The sequence below is a fragment of the Tamandua tetradactyla genome, chromosome X, assembly GCF_023851605.1.
Source record: "Tamandua tetradactyla isolate mTamTet1 chromosome X, mTamTet1.pri, whole genome shotgun sequence".
In the NCBI taxonomy this organism is placed as follows: Eukaryota; Metazoa; Chordata; class Mammalia; order Pilosa; family Myrmecophagidae; genus Tamandua; species Tamandua tetradactyla.
The window spans coordinates 93996648-94015212 of NC_135353.1; the positions used below are offsets into that span (position 1 = coordinate 93996648).

Below are 18565 nucleotides of genomic sequence, written 5' to 3' on the forward strand. Positions count from 1 at the left end.
ACACTTATTCCCTGTTGGTGGGAATGTCAAATGGTGCAACCACTGTGGAAGGCAATTTGGTGGTTCCTCAAAAAGTTGAATATAGAATTGCCATATGACCCAGCAATACCATTGCTAGGTATCTACTCAGAGGACATATGGGCAAAGACACAAATGGACATTTGCACACCAAAGTTTATAGCAGCATTATTTACAATTGCAAAGAGATGAAAACAGCCAAAATGTAGATCAACACATGAGTGGTTATACAAACTGTGGTATACACATACGACGGAATATTATGCAGCTTTAAGACAGAATAAACTTATGAAGTATGTAATAACATGGATGGACCTAGAGAACATTATGCTGAGTGAGTCTAGCCAAAAACTAAAAGACAAATACTGTATGGTTCCACTGATGTGAACCGACATTCGAGAATAAACTTGGAATATGTCATTGGTAACAGAGACCAGCAGGAGTTAGAAACAGGGTAATATAATGGGTAATTGGAGCTGAAGGGATACAGACTGTGCAACAGGACTAGATAAAAAAAACTAAAAAATGGACAGCACAATACTACCTAATTGTAATGTAATTATGTTAAAACACTGAATGAAGCTGCATCTGAGCTATAGTTTTTTTGTTTGTTTGTTTGTGTTTTTTGTTTTTTTTCTTTTTTATATATTTTTTATTTTTTATTTTTATTATTATTTTTATTTTTTCTCTATATTATCATTCTATATCTTTTTCTGTTGTTTTGCTAGTTCTTTTCCTAAATCGATGCAAATGTACTAAGATATGATGATCATACATCTATGTGATGATATTAAGAATTACTGATTGCATATGTTGAATGGAATGATTTCTAAATATGTTAATTTTTTAATTAATAAAAATAAATAAATAAATAAATAATAAGGAGAACACATGTAAATTTTAATTTAGATTGAAATAGTGATCAATGAAAGAGAGGGGTAAGGGGTACAGTATGCATGAATTTTTTTCTGTTGTCTTCTTATTTCTTTTTCTGAGTTGATGCAAGTGTTCTAAGAAATGATCCTGATGATGAATTTGCAACTATGTGATGATATTGTGAATTACTGATTACACAGGTAGAATGGAATGATCATAATTTTAAAATGTTTGCTTTTGTTTGTTATTGTATTTTTTAAAGAAATTAAAAAATTAATTTAAAAAACATGGCTTTACTAAGGTACATAAATTCTTTCAAACCAGCACACATGGGTTTTATCATTGGAGTCGAGAATGATTCAACATCAGAAAACTTATCACTGTAATTCACCATATTAATAAACTGAAGGAGATAAAAATCACATGTTTATTCCAAAACAGGCAGAAAATCCTTTTGGTAAAATTAAAAATATATTCATAATGAAATCTCTTTCCAAAGAAGGAGAAGGCAACTTCTATAACTTGCAAATCGTTCAAGAACAAAAACCTACAGTAACAATCATACTAGTAATGGAGAAACTTCAGATACATTCCCTATAATATCAGGAACTGGATAAGGATGTCCACTTTTTAAAACTTATTTATTGTATAATATATCTTATACCCAAAGGAAAGAAAAAAGCCTATAGTTTTCAAAACACTCTTCAACAAGTAATTACAGGAAAGATCCCAGAGCCCTGTCATATAATTCTCTCAGATTTTGAAGAGATGCTGTCTGTATTTCGATTGTTCAAATGAGCTATGCAGACATGTTGAATTATATTATTTGCTACAGAAAATTTAGATTCCAGACAAAATAAACTTTTCTTCCTTTGATCTCAAAGAGTAGGTGCAGTTTTAAAATATAGATGATGTCTTCCTTACCCCCGTTCTGAATTACTTTGATCCCAACCTGATCAGCTTCATTTTTATCTCTAAATATCAGTTTATAGATATATAAAACAGCCTCTTAAAATCTAGAAATAATAATTACCCCTTTGGACTAAATGTGTCTGCTATAAGGGCTTACAAACTAAGCTCCTGTTTCTTGTAAGCATTTTCTAAAGGAGACCAGACTATAATCATTCTTTCATTTCTGGCTCATTTTGCCTCAACAAATGTCCCACAGGTTCATTCATATCATTGCATGCCTCACAACTTTGTTCCTTTTTGTAGCAGCACAATATTCTATCATATGTATACACCATTGTTTGCTAATCTACTTCTCAGTCAGTGTATTCTTCACGCACCTGCATCCATTAGGCATCATGCATAATGCCCAGGTCAACAGTCCATCAACACTCTCAATTTTAGATAATTTCATTGTTCCCAAGAGAAAGATAACCAATAAACGCACCCTCACCAAATAGGAAATCTAAACCTCCATTTAAATCTTGTCCCTCCCTCCGTTATTTGCCTTTCCTGTTGCTGTGTTTCCCCCTGTACCCTAGACTAAAATACTCTTTGTACATTAATCAACCTTTGAAGTTGTTCTTCCAAAACTAATTTGTATTTCTAGTGCTAATCAGTGGGACACATAGACCTATGCAACCCCTTTTTATCTTGTTCACCTTCAAGATGGTAATATTAGCTATAGACCCACTAGAGAACTGCCTTCACTTCTATCTATTCCCTTACATTTGAGTATAACATAATTGGCTAACTGTTCATGTACCCCTAGCTTATATGTATCTCTAAGTCCCCTATATTCTGTATTATAAGCCCCTGATTTTACCTTTACCATGGTCATAAAAATGGAGTCATACAATATCTATCCTTTTGTGTCTGGCTTATTTCACTCATCATTATGCCCTCAAGTCTCATTCATTTTCTCATGTGCTTCAGGACATCATTTCATTTTACTTCTGTGTAATATTCCATCGTGTGCATATACCACATTTTGTTAATCCACTCATTTTTTAATGGCCATGTGGATTGTTTCCATCTTTTGGCAATTGTGCATAATGCTGCTATGAACATTGGTGTGCAAATGTCTGTGTTACTGCTTTCAGGTTTCTGGGTAAATACCAAGTAGTACTATGATTAAGTGATAGGGCAGCTCAATGATTAGTTTCCTAAGGAACCACCAAACTGTCCTCCATAGTGGCTGCACCATTATACATTCTGACCAGTAGTGCATAAATGTTCCAATTTCTCCACATCCTCTCCAACATTTGCAGTTTCCTGTTTGTTTAATAACAGCCATTCTTATAAGTGTGAGGTCATATATCATTGAAGTCTTGATCTGCATTTCCCTTATAGCTAATGAAAATGAGGATGTCTTCACGTGTTTTTAAACCATCTGTATTTGCTCTTCAGAAAAATGCCTATTCATATCTTTAGCTCATTTTATAATTGGGTTGTTTGTTCTTTTGTTATTGATTTGTATGATTTCTTTATGTGTACAGGATATCAAATCTTTGTCTGATGTGTGATTTACAAATATATTCTCCTATTGAGTTGGCTACCCTTCAGATTTTTCACAAAATCTTTTGAGGTGTAGAAGCATTTGGTTTTGAGAAGTTCCTATTTATCTTTTTTTCTTCTGTTGCTTGTGCTTTGGGTTTAAAGTTTAGGAAGCTACATCTTATTACTAGGTCTTGAAGAGGCTTCCTTACATTTTCTTCTAGAAGCATTTTGGTGATAGTTCTTACATTTAGGTGTTTGAAGAGATGCTCACTTTTAACTGTTACTATTTAATGCAAGGTTTCAAATTTTGGCTGACACTAGAGGGAAAGAAATAAGCACTATAGAAAAGGATTATAAGTAGAGTATAAATATGTCCATATTTTCAGATTATATGATCTACCTACATAAATCAATAGAATCAATAAAATATTAGAAATGGGAAGGGTTCCACAATGTTGCCAAATAGAAAACAAATTACACAAGTCAAAAGTATTTCTCTATCCTAGCAAAAATCAACTGGAAAATATAATCAGAAATAAGATGCCATAGACAATCTAGTATGATCTAACTGCATGCTGTTTATAAGAGATTCAAATTAAAAGATGTGAATAAGTTGAAAGTGAAAGGATGAAAAAGAATATTCCATGCAAATAGTAACTAGGAGAACTAGGTGATTATATGCATATCAGATAAAATAGTCCTTATGTCACACAGAGTTATAAGAACCAAAGAAAGACATAATATATTGATATAGGGTCAGTCATTGAAGAAAAATAACAAGTATAAACATATACAGACCTAACAACAAGGCATCAAGATATATGAAGTTGGGAACTTCTGAGAAGCTGTTGGTATGAAGAATGCTAGAACTCAGCATAAGGAGAAACTGTCCAAAGCAGCAGTTCTGGAGCTCAGGAGACCAGGGAAGGACCACTGTAAAATACATGGAAGAAATGGATGAAGAAACAGAGACACTAAGACTCAGAAATTGCAGAAAGAGAACTCAACCATGGCTCCTGAAGCCCATCCTCCACCCTGGGTCTGGAAACTGTGGGTCAGCCTGGTTCTCACCCAGCTGGCAAGACTTGGAACAGTCCTGATCCAACTGTTGGCCAGCGACGTTAACCCTTTTGGTCCTACAGCCTTAATTGTCTCCACAAAGGAGCCTTGGCCAGCTGTCACTCCATTATTTCCAGAGACTGCAGTGAGTGAATGATTTCCACTGTGGCTCCCAGCACCCTCTGACCCCACCACACCCTGAAGTCAGCAGCTTTGAGTTGGCCTGGTTCTCACCTGAATAACTGCTGCACTCTGGGAGAGACAAAGAGGCCCTCTCCTTGGAAAAGAATGGGACATAACACATTCGTGATCCAAATGTTGGCCAAAGAGGGTAATCCTCTGGGTCTTACAGATGAGACCCTTTCCATACAACAGCCCAAGATGCTTAAAATTCACTATTTCCACAAATACAGAAGCTGAATTAAGTGACTGAACTCCACCATGGTTCCTGGTGCCAATTGCCCACCCCTGAGGTTGGCAACTTAAGGTCAGCCTGGTTCTTTCCAGGCTATATGATGCACTGGGAGAGAAAGGGAGGCTCTCCACATGGGAAAAGGGAGGAAAATAGCACATTCCTGATCAAACTGACCTTCTGGATCCAACAGTCTTGATCCCTTCCATGCAGGAGCCCGGTGTGCCCACAGCATCATTTCCACACACAGAGAAACTGCAGTGAGGGAGTCAGCTCCTCTTAGGCTCCAGACACATTGACACCAGCAGTTCCTGGTTGGACATAACCCTGCCCAGTTGATTGTTTCAGATTGGGAGAGTTGGGTAAGCCCTTCTACCTTGGAGCAGAGTGGAAAGGAGCACAGTTATGATCCAGCTGTTGGTGGGCAAAATTGGACCCTGAGATCCCACAGACTTGGTCCTTTCTGACCAGGTGCCCACAGCACTGTGGCACCACTATTTTCACCCATCTCAGAAACAGAGGGCTCAGAGGACTAAAAAATAATTTACCTTTGTAAAGCTTGAAGAATACACTGGCAGAGACCCTAATATGCTTGGTAGGCTGTGAAAGTGCAGTCTTGGGAGCCTACTTTCTTGGCCCTCTCTCCTGAGCCTTTGGATCTGGTCTGTACCTCTCTCATGGGACCCTAACCTTGTTTTGGTTGGGAAATACTGACAAACCAAATGCCCAAAATACCTTGAACATGAACCCAAACAACAACAAAATTTTAAACAAGAGAGGGAAAGTAACTTTCAAAATCATCTTATCAAGATAATCAGATCTGCAGATACTACAAAAAATTAGAAGACATACTAAGAAACAAGAAGATATGGCCAGGCCAAACAATCACATTTAAAAAGCTGGAAATATGGAATTTGGAACAGCTAATCAAAGACGTTCAAACAAGTCTCCTAAATAATATCAACCAGAGGGCTAGAGAGATAAAGGGTATTAAGAAGACACTAGGGAGAGGAGAGCAGAGAACAGCTGCTGGAAGGTGGGAAGCAGCAATATTATGGATTGAGGGTCTTGCACCAAAGCTGGACCCAGAGGAAATGAAATGAATGATGCAAGAAGATGTGCTCTCCTCTATATAGGACTTCTTCATCTACATGGCCCTGCTGTGAGCCTCTTCTTTTATCTGGAAGAAATTGGACAGCCTTTCAGTTCATGAGATGAAGATCCCGGTTACCGCTTCTGCTCCCATTTGCAAGTGAATAAGCCCAGAAATATGTAAGAAACTTTTTGATTGAATAGACATAAAAATTCTACTTGTTAAGAGCAAATCTGATTCTGGTAACCAACCTTTGTGGCTAAAGTACAAAACCACTTGGGAAGTATAAAAAGACTTCTTGTCATCATAGTGTTCCCTTATGCCTGTGATATTAAGCCTTCATGAATGTTGGCATAATTGTAAATAATTTTAAACTCCATTTTCTAGCAAGTATTAAACGGGACATATATCAGAAATTGCACAATTTTGGCAGTCACATTTTTTTTACTTTTTTGCTTCTGCCAGGAGGGTATTGTGAAGAGTTCTTGACAGTTATGTTTTGTAGACATCAGCACAATTATATTCAAACACAGCAGCATTAGTCTATATATTGATAAATGTATCAATTAAGAAAAAAGAAGACACTAGGAGAGCATAGATTTCTATGAAAGAATACATAGAAAAATAGCAGATCTTACAGAAAATAAAGACATTGTAGATGAAATTTAAAATATACTAGAGACACATGACAGCAGACCTGAAGATGCAGAAGAAAAGGTCAGTGAACTAGAAGCCAGTGCAACTGAATTTGAACACTCAAAAGAACAAATGGAGGAAAAAATGGAAAATTGTGAGCTGGGTCTCAGGGAAATGATTGAAAACAAGAAGTGCAGAAATATATGCAATAGAATGAGAAGAGAAGGGGAATGGATCAGGAAGAATATTTGAGGAAATAAGAGCTGAAAATATCCCAGCCATTATACAAGACCTAACTACGCAAATCAAGGAATCCCAATGAATTTCAAATAGAAAAAATTAGAATAGACCCACTCCAAGACATACACTAATCTGATTGTCAAATGCAAAGAAAAAGAGAAAATCCTGAAGGCAGGAAGAGAAAATAAATCCACCACATACAAAGTAAGTCACATAAGGCTAAGTGCTGACTTCTCATCAGACACCATGGAGGTAAGAAAGCAGTTGTATGATATATTTAAGGTAATGAAAGAGAAAATTTCCAGCAAAGAATTCTTTTCCAACAAAGCTGTCCTTCAAAGTGAAGGGGAGTTTAAAATATTCACAGATAGATAAAAGCTGAGAGAACTTGTTAACAAGAAACATGCCCTAGTCTAGACTTGGAAAAATTAGTTATCATATTTGTATGGAAGGGAAAAAGACCTCAAATAGTTGCAGCTATCCTAAAAAAGAAGACCAAACTGAGAGGTCTATCACTTCCTGACTTTAAAGCTTACTGTAAAACCAAGTGGTCAAAACAGCATGGTACTGGCACGAAGATAGAAGGACTGACCAGTGGAATAGAATTAAGAGTGCAGAAATTGATCACCAAATTTATGGATATTTAATCTTCAATTAGGCCCCTTAAACCTACTTAATTGGGACAGAATAGGCTTTTCAATAAATGGGCGTGGGAGAACTTGATTTTGGTAGCCAAAAGAATGAAAGAGGACCTACCTTACACTCTATGCAAAAATTAATTCAACATGAATCAAACACCTAAATATAAGAGCCAGCACCATAAAAATTCTAGAATAAAAAAATGTAGGGAAATATCTTCAAGATCTACTAATAGGAGGTAGCTTATTAAACTTTACACCTAAAGATATGAAAGAAAAATAGGCACATGGGAACTCCTTAAGATCAAGAGCTTCTGTGTCTCAAAGGATTTTCTAAAAGGGTGAAGAAGCAGCCAACTCAATGGGTGAAATTACTTGGAAAACATCTATCAGATAAAGGCTTGATATCCTGCTTACATAAAGAAATCGTACAGCCTCAACAACAAAAGAACAAACCCAATTATAAGGTGGGCAGAGGAAATTAATAGGCACTTTTCTGAAGTGCAAATACAAATAGCTAAAAACCACATGAAGAGCTGCTCATTTTCATTGGCTATAAGGAAAATGTAAATTGAGATGACAATGAGATATCACCACACACCTGTGAGAATAGCTGTTATTAAAAAACAAGAAACGGGGCGGGCCGCGGTGGCTCAGCGGGCAAAGTGCTTGCCTGCTATGCCGGAGGACCTCGGTTCGATTCCCGGCCCCAGCCCATGTAGCAAAAAACGGAGAAACAGAATACAATAGAACAAGAGGGTGTTTGAAAATGTTTCCCTTTCTTCCTTCCTTCCTTCCTTCTATCCTTCCTTCCTTCTCTCTGTCTTTCCTTTAAAAAAAAAAAAAAAAAAAACAAGAAACTACAAATGTTGAGGAGGATGTGATGAAACTGGAAGACTTATTCACTGTTGGTGGGAATGTAAAATGGTTCAGCCACTGTGGATATCAGTTGGGCAATTCCTCAGAAAACTAAATATTGAGTTGTCCTATGACCCGGCAGTATCAATGCTCAGTATATACCCAGAAGAGTTGAGGGCCGTGACATAAACAGACATCTGCATACCAGTGTTCATAGCAGCACTATTTACAATTGCCAAGAGATGGAAACAATTCAGTGCCCATCAACAGATGAGTGGATAAACAAAATGTGGTATATATATATACACACACACACACGATGGAATATTATGCAGTATTTAGACAAAATGATGTTCCAAAACATATGACAACATGGATGAATCTTAAGGACATAATGCTGAATGAAATAAGTCAGGCATAAAAGGACAGATATTGCATGATTCTATTATTATGACTCTGATAAAGCCACCAGTGTTTTGAAGAAGCTAGAAGGAAAACTCTGAGTTGAGAACATGGCAACCCATGACAAACTTTGGGAACTGTTCTGTAGCTGCTTGTTGAAATGTGCTGTGAAAATTATTGCCTTTTTTCTTTCTTTTCCTTGTATTTATATTTATGTCATATTTTATAAATGAAAATTTGTTAAAAAAAAGCAGTTATAATAATATTAGATAAAATAAATTCCTGAAATCAAAGATTTGAAAATATTTAGTGACATAGCTCACTGCTTTAGCAAAATTGATATTTGTAATAACTTTTTACTTTATATTTTGATAATGCACACGTTTTGATAGTTAATCAGATGGTAATTAAGATACTGCTTAATAAATGTTAAAACAAATTTAGTTTGAAATGCTAGTGATCAATGAAAGGGAAGAGTAAGGGGTATGGTATGTATAATCTTTTTTTTCTCTTCTCGTTTTGTTTCTTTTTCTGTTGTCTTTTTATTTCTTTTTCTGAATTGATGCAAATGTTCTAAGAAATGATCATGATGATGAATATACAACTATGTGATGATATTGTGAATTACTGATTATATATGTAGAATGGAATGATCATATGTTAAGAGTGTTTTTGTTCATTTGTTGTTAATTTTAATTTAATAAATAAATAAAATTTTAAAAAGATACTGTTTAATATTTAGAATTCAAGTAACTCTGATATCTGCATTCATAGATGTTTTCCTTGCTTGTTTCAATTTTAAATTGGTTTATGAAGCATATTTTACAAGCAGGCTCTATGATAATTACTCAGATTTTTTGTAATATGCTTATGGATAAGCTGACATATATTCATTTGAAATGGTTATGACTTCCATATGTTAATTTTTAAAATATTTGCATCTTCATATTTTCCTGAAATCAGGAAATTATTTAGTAACATGTAATAGGTCATTACTATAGCAATGCAGATATTGGTAAGAACTTTCTACTTGATATTTTGAGAACATTCAGTTTTGACAGCTGATCAAATGGTATCTAAGTTAGTGTTTAATACTTAGAATTTAAGAACTTTGCTATTTGAATATGTAGATTTTTTCCTTATTGCCTCAATTTTAAACTGGTTCATGAAATTTTCTATGCAAACACAGGTTTTATAATGATTATATGGATACTTTATTTAAATATGCCTGTGGTTAAGCTAACTAAGATATCCATTGTTGATGGTTCTAAGTGTATCATTTGTTTACTTAAATAAAAACAATTAACAATGAAAAATAGAAACATGCCCTGCAAAAAACACTAAAGGGAGTTCTGGCATCTGAAAAAAAAAACAAGACAGAGAAGCTTGGAGGAGGGTATATAAATGAAGATTATCAGTAAAGGTAACTAAAAGGATAACAAAAGCAAAAAAAATAGATCTGGTAAATAAAATCAAAAGTATAAAATGGTTGAAGTATTGCTTCTACAGTAATAACAACGAATGTTAATGGATTAAATTCCCCAATCAAAAGACACAAAGTGGCAGAATGCATAAAAATATATGACCCATATATATGCTGTTTAAAATGGACTCATTTTAGACCCAAAGATACCAATAGGTTGAAAGTGAAATGATGGAAAAAGATATTCCATGTGGACAGTAACCAAAAAAATTAAAAAGCTGATGTAGCTATACTAACATCAGACAAAATAGATTTTATATGAAAAATGTTTTAAGATATGAAGAAGAACACTATATAATAACAAAAAGGGCAAGTCACCAAGAAGGAAAAATAATCATAAATATTTATTCACCTAATCAAGGTACCCCAAAGCACATGAGGGAACACTGGATGTGATGGTAGTACATTATTGTAAGTATAGTTAACAGTGCTAAATTGTGTGTCAGTGTGGTTGACAGGGGAAGTTTAGAGTCATATATGTCAATAGAAGGAAAGCCAGAGGTTAAAACATGCAAATCCATAACTCAGTAAATCCTGTGGTTGAGATGACTGTGATTGACAGTACAAATATTTTTAAAATTTCTTCCATGAACTAGAACAAATGTATGAAACTATTATAAGAAATTAATAATAGAGTACTATATGAGGAAAGCACACCTACTGCAAAATATGGACTATAGTTAATGGTGATATCTTAATATTCTTTCATCAACATAGCAAATGCACCATACAAATGCTAGGGATAAATTATAGGTGGGGATAAGGAATACAGAATGTTCTGGGTTTTCTTTTCTGTCTTTCTTGTTTTCATTTTTCTTTTGCTTCCTGGTGTAGTGAAAGTGTTTGAAAATTGATAGCAGGGATGGACGCACAACTATGTGATGATACTGTGAGATTTTGATTGCATATTTTGGATGGAATGTATGGTGCATGAATATATTTCAATAAAATGGCATTTAAAATATAAAACAGTGTGATGCCATCAACATGGCAATGTAAAATATCCCTTGGAAAAGCGTCCCCTCAAGATCAACAAATAAAGTAAAAGACAAGTACAACTTGATTATAACACTGGAGGATGATATAGACTGGAGAAGGACTCCACAAATGCTCAATCAAAGAAAAAGAATCTCCAAAATCATGACTGTCTGGTCCCTACCCTCTCACTCAGACCCCACACAGCTTGGGAGTTGCATAGAGGCAGCATGGCCTGGGTCCCTCCTGCTACAGTTGCAAACTATAGTCACTCACAATAATGAGTAAGAACTCCACACATATTGAGACAATTGGGACCCAAGTATGCAAACACAAGCCATGAAGGAATGTTGCATACAAATGGCCTCCAGGGATATAGGGGAAAGATGGCAGCTCAGTGAGATGTAGAATTTAGTTCATCCTCCAGAGCAGCTAGTAAAAAGCCAGGAACAATACAGAACAACTGCTGGGGTCACATCAGTGACCAGACACACATTGTACTCCAGTCTGGACAAGTTGGACTTGCTGAGAACCCACACAGAACATTAAAATCCCCAAAGCCACGGAGGCCAGGGGTCCTCCCTGACAGACACAGCAGCCTGGTTTCCCAAGGAGAAAGGAAATAGACTTTACTAATGGCAAGAGCTTAGCTCAGCCAAGCTCCAATTGTGGAACTAATTAACAAATTCTGATTACTGAAAATTGGCTCCCAGCTCAGATAAACCTGGAATAAGAGCTAAAGGTACAAGGAATTTTTGCCCCAGCAGAGAGGGGGTGAGGCTGAGGGAAAGAAAAATAAAACAGAGGCTTTTTGAGTCAGACAGCACAAAATATTGAAAAAGGGCTGGACCCTAAAGGGGGGGGCACATAGAGCCAGGAGGTACATAGAGCCATGCACCAACTTAAGTTCTTGATTGACATACCTGAGGATCAGAGGTCCTGCTCTGAAAAGAATATTTTTTACTTTGTTTCTACTACTTAACAGTTTACTACATAGAATTGCAAGGCTTTTCAGGCTTCACCACTGCCCCAGGGAAGGGCAGAATAAAGCTTGTCTGAGAGACAAAGTAACCAGTCAAGTGAAAGGAGTTAATTCCTTAAAGGCTGTACCTTCCCCAAGAGAAAGGTGGGGACTAGATCAAGTGGAATCTTTCCCTCAAGGAATTCAGGCCCCAGGGACTAGAAAACTGAAGCAATTAAAGCCGTCCTACAACTTCACCTCTGTCTCAACCACACCCCCAGCGGGGAGAGTCTGCTGAAGTTAAAGGAACCACAACTTTAAGCTGGTGGGAAGCTGCAGGCAGACAAGTGCCACATACTAGGTAGCATAGGGAAATCACAGAGTCTAGAAGCTTCATAGGAATGTCTGCCAACCTGCAGGGTCTCACCCTCAGAGAAAACAGAGGCAAATAACTCTTTCCTCTTGAGAGGAGGCCAGTCCAGTATGGGAAAATCTGACTGGGGTTTACAATATCTGAGGAGACCCTGCTAAAAAAAGGGGGGGCTCCATATAGGCAAGACAAGAAACAGAAAAACAAGAACTGAAAAATTATGATCAGTAAAAAAGAACCTATGCTAGAGGTCAAGATAAAGTTGAACTGCATGTCAAAGAACAGATAGAGAACAAAGCCATCCAGCAAGAGAATACTAGGTAAAAGAGTGAAAACAACCTTCAAAATAAACTAATTAAGGAAATCAAATGCCTATACAGCAGCAAAAAATGAGTCCTACTAGGAAAATCAAGTATATGGCCCAGTCAAAGGAACAAACCAACAATTCAAAAGAGACACAGGGGTTGAAATAACTAAGTCAGAATGTTCAAACAGATACAGAAAATCTTATAAAAATCAATAAGTTTAGGGAGGCTATAAAGAAAGCATTGAGTGAAAAACAGAAGAAATTGATAGTTTGTGAAAACAAATCACAGAACCTATGGGAATAAAAGTCACAGAAGAAGAGATTTAGAAAAGCAATTGAAACCTACAATGATAGATTTGAAGAGGCAGAAGAAAGAATTAGTGAGCTAGAGGACTGGACATCTGAAATCTGATGCACAAAAGAAAATATAGGAAAACAAATGGGAAAATATGAGCAGGTCCTCAGGAAATTGAATGACAACATGAAGCACATGAGTATACATCTTGTGGTTGTCCCAGAAGAAAAACAGAAGGGAAATGGAGGAAAAGACTAATGGAGGAAATATACACTGAAAATTTCTCATCTCTTATGAGAGGCATAAAATTTAAGATCCAAGAAGTGCAGCATATACCCAAACAGAATAGATTCAAAAACCATACTCCAAGACACTCACTAATCACATTGTCAGATGTCAAAGAGAAAGAGAGAATTTTGAATGAAACAAGAGAAACCAATCCATCACATGCAAAGGAAATCTAATAAGACTATGTGTGGATTAATCAGGAGAAATCATGTAGACAAGAAGGCAGTGGCATAATATATTTAAGATTCTAAAAGCAAAACCTGTCAACCAAGAACTCTATATCCAAGAAAATTGTCCTTCAAAAATGAGGAGATTAAAATGTTTTCAGATAAACAATCACTGTGACCAAGAGACCAGCTCTGCAAGAAATACTAAAGGGAGCACTACAGGCAGATAGGAAAAAGCAGGAGAGAGAGATGTGGAGAAGAGTGTAGAAATGAAGACTATCAGTAACAGTAAAAGGAGAAAAAAAATTATATATGGCATATAAAATCCAAAAGGCAAAATAGTAGAAGAAAGTATTGCCTTTACAGCAATAACACTAAATGTTAATGGAATAAACTTCTCAATCAAAAGATATAAACTGGGAGAATGGTGTAAAAATCAGGATCCACCTTTATAATGTCTACCAGTGTCTCATTTTAGACCCAAGGACAAAAATAGGTTGAAAGTGAAACATTGGGAAAAGATATTTCATGCAAACAGCAATCAGAAAAGAGTAGCTATAGTAATATCTGACAAATTAGACTTAAATGTAAAACAATTAAAAGAGACAAAGAAGGAACAATTAAAAGAGACAAAGAAGGACACTATGTATTAATAAAAGGAACAATTCAAAGAGAAAACATAAAAATCATAAATATTGATGCACTAAGACAGAGTGCTCCAAAGTATATGAAGCAAACACTGACAATACTGAAGGGAGAAATAGACACATCTACCATAATAATTGGAGATTCCAATTCCCCACTCTCATCAATGGATGGAACATCTAGACAGAGGATCAATAAAGAAACAGAAAAGTTGAATAACACAATAAATGAACTAGATGTAACAGACATGTGCAGAGCATTACACCCTACAACAGCAGGATTCACCTTTTTCTCAAGTGCTCGTGGATCATTCTCAAGGATAGACCATGTGCTGGGTCACAAAGCAAGTCTCAATAAATTTTAAAAGACGGAAATCATACAAAACACTTTCTTGGCTCATAAAGGAGTGAAGTTGGAAATTAATAACAAGCAGAGGCCCAGAAAATTCACAAATATAGGGAGTATAAACAACACATTCCTAAACAACCGGTGGGTCAAGGAAGAAATTTCAAGCGAAATCAGTAAATATCTTGAGGTAAATGAAAATAAAAATGCAACATATCAAAATTTATGGGATGCAGCAAAGGCAGAGCTAAGAAGGAAATACGTTGCCTTAAAAGACTATATCAAAAAAGAAGAAAGAGGGGCCACCACCATGGCCAAGATGGAGGACAGCAAGGAGTCCTGTGCCATGTCCACTCATTCTGGGAGTGTAGGCTCTTAGTCAGCGGGTGAGAAAGTGTTCTCCCTCAAGAAGTGGAGCATGGTAGCCATGTGGAGCTGGGACGTGGAGGGCAGTACGTGCACCATTTGCAGTGTTCAGGTGATGAATGCCTGTCTTAGATGTCAAGCTGAAAACAAACAAGAAGATTGTGTGGTGGTCTGGGGAGAATGTAATCATTCCTTCCACAATTGCTGCATGTCCCTGTGGGTAAAAGAGAATAATCGCTGCCCTCTCAGCCAGCAAAACTGGGTTGTCCAAGGGATTGGCAAATGAGAGTAGTGGAAAGGCTCTTTTAGTCCAGTTGTTCGGGGGCCTGGTGTATCTTGTTATCAGCAAGGACCCAACAAAGGCACTTGGATACTCCAGGTGATTCAATTCTTAAAGTAGAGGTGGATCCATGGTCCTTTGACATTCATCAAAGGCATGGTTTAGCATTTTGTCAGTTTTATTTTTGTAAATTTGCTATAATGAAGATAATTTTGTAAAGATGATCTTTCCTACCTCTGTGGCATGTGTCTCATGCATTCTTGGAAGTGCTGTAAAAGAAGAGAGAACAACAAATTGAATGACTTTCATAATTTACCTATTGATATACAAGGGGATGTGGGAGCAGTTCAATTCAGAAGGGAACTTTTTGCATGCTTGTCATTGATCAGTTGAAAAAGAAATAGAGAAAGTTATAGTTACAAATAGAGTACACTTTCAAGCCCAACTCTTAACCTTAATCTGTTTCTGATATTTATTTTTTGAGGAGAGGTGAAACATGACTCATGAAATTTTTATTTGATGTAATGAGAATTTTAAGTTTGGACATATACCATACCAGTGAACAGAGTACATAATATTTAACTTCAGGCATATGGGATTTTTATTGTGTCTCTGACTCACCAAGAAGACTTAGATCAGCGCTCACCTCATTGTTAAATAATTGAGTGATAAATGACATATAAGTACTGTGCTGGTTTGAAAGGATTTATGTACCCTAAAAAAGCCACATTTTAACCCTAATCAATCTTTTGAGAGCAATGTTTTCTTCTAATACCTGTTCAGCACTATAGGTTGGAAACTAGATTAGGTTATTTCCATGGAGTTATGACTCAATCAATTGTGGGTATTAAAGTTGATTAGATGGAGATGTGTCTCCACCTTTTCTACATGGGTCCTTATTAGTTTGCTGGAATCCTATAAAAGAGGAGATATTTCAGAGAGTGTATCTTTTTGAGAATGAGGAGAGAGCTGTGGAACCATGACAGGATGACAAGTGAACCACAGAGTCCACATACCAGCAACCTTTGGAGATGAAGAAGGGGAAGGCTGATGGGGCGCTCCATGAAGCAAGAGGTCTGGAGAGGTAGCTAGTAGATATCACCCTGCTCACCACATGCCCTTTCCATTGGAGAGAGAAAAACTGAACTTTATTAGCCTTCTTGAACCAAGGTATCTTTCCCTGGATGCCTTAGATCAGACATTTCCATAGATTTGCTTTTGGACATTTCTATGGCCTTAGAACTTTAAACTAGCAACTTATCAAATTCCTCTTTTTAAAAACCATTCCAGTCCTGGTACATCACATTATGACAGCTAGCAAACTATAAAAAGTATTCTCAAGTTCTGGTCAGATTGAATTATGTTGTGATTCAACTGCAACTGTGTTTTAGGTGGAATATTAATGAGGGGGAAATGTTTACTGCTGTATAATTGGATCAAAAAGTTTATCACATGATGTTTTGATAAATGGTTTATTCTGTTTACTTTTTAAAAAAAGAAGAAAGAGGAAAAATTAAGGAATTAACTGTTCACTGGGAAGAACTAGAGAGAGAACATAAAACTAACTCAAGGAAAACAAAAAGAAAGAAATAATGAAGATTACAGCAGAAATAAATGAAATTGAGAACACGAAAACAATTGAGAAAATTAACAAAACCAGAAGTTGGTTATTTGAAAAAATCAATAAGACTGATGGACCATTAGCTAGGCTGATAAAAAGAAAAAGAGAGGATGCAAATAAATAAATTCAGAAATAGAAGAAGAGACATAATCACTTACCCAGCAGAAATAAAGGAGGTAATGAGAATATACAATGAGCAACTATATGCTAATAAGCTAGGCAGCATAAATGAAATGGACAACTTCCTAGAGAGGCATGAGGAACCAACGTTGACTCAGGAAGAAATAGATGACCTCAACTAACCAATCACAAGTAAAAAGATTGAAATAGTCATCAAGAAGCTACAAGCAAAGAAAAGTCCAGGACCAGATAGCCTCACATGTGAATTCTACCAAGCATTCAATAAGAATTACTACCAATCGTGCTCAAACTCCTCAAAAATATTGAAGAGGGAGGAAGGCTATCTAACTCATTCTATGAAGCCAACATCACCTTCATATCAAAGCCAGACACAGATACTACAAGAAAGGAAAATTACAGACCAAACTCTATAAAGAATAGAGATGCAAAAATCCTCAATGAAATTCTGGCAAATCAAGTCAAGCAATACATTAAAAGAATTATATACCCTGACTGAGTGGGATTTATTCCAGGTATGTAAACGTCCCTTGACATAGAAAATCAATTAATGTAATAATCCATATCAACAAATCAAAGCAGAAAAACTGCATGGTCATTTCAATTGATGCAGAAAAGGCATGTGATGAAATTCAACATCCTTTCTTGATGAAAACACTTTAAAGGATAGGAATAGAAGGGAACTTCTTCAACAAAATAAAGGGAATATATGAAAAACTCATAGCTAACATCATCCTCAATAGCAAAAGACTGAAAGCTTTCCCCTTAAGATCAGGAACAAGACAAGGATGCCTACTGTCATCATTGTTATTCAAATTTGTGCTGGAAGTCTTAGCCAGATTAATTAGACAAAAAAATGAAATAAAAGGCATCAAAATTGGAAGGTAGAAGTAAAACACTCACTGTTTGCAGGTGATATGACATCATATGTTGAAAATCCCCAAAAAAATCCATAGCAAAGCTACTAGAGCTAATAAATGAGTACAGCAATGTGGTCGGGTACAAGATCAACACCCAAAAATCAGTACTGTTTCTATACACTAGTAATGAGCAATCTGAGGAGGAAATCAAGAAAAGAATTCAAATTACAATTGGGCAACCAAAAGAATAAAATATTTAGGATTAAATTTAGCCAAGGGCCCAAAAGACCTATACACAGAAAACTACAAGAAACTGCTAAAAGTAATTATTGAAGACCTAAATAAATGGTAGGACATACCATGTTCATGGACTGGAAGACTTAATATAGTTAGGATGCCAATTCTACCCGAATTGATTTACAGATCCAATGCAATACAAATTAAAATCCCAAAAGCTTACTTTGCAGAAATAGAAAAACCAATAGCCAAATTTATTTGGAAGGGAGGAGTACCCTGCATAGGTAAAAATAACCGAAGGAAAAAAATGAAGTGGGAGGTCTCACACTACATCAATTTAAAGCATATTATGAAACTACAGTGTCCAAAACAACATGGCACCAGTATAAAGATAGATATACTGACCAATGGAATCAAATAGTATATTCAGAACTAGACCCTCTCATCTCTGGACAATTGATCTTTTTTTGGAAGGAATAAAAGCATACTCAATGCCTTGCTTTATTTGTGGGAATATGTAGGCACTGGATTTTCTAATTAGATTTTT

The 18565-nt window shown here is 36.0% G+C and overlaps 1 pseudogene; it reads left to right on the top strand.

The window, feature by feature from the left end:
• Positions 1-14826: 14826 nt before the first annotated feature.
• Positions 14827-15168, top strand: LOC143671345 (RING-box protein 2 pseudogene; annotated as a pseudogene).
• The last annotated feature ends 3397 nt before the right edge of the window (positions 15169-18565 follow it).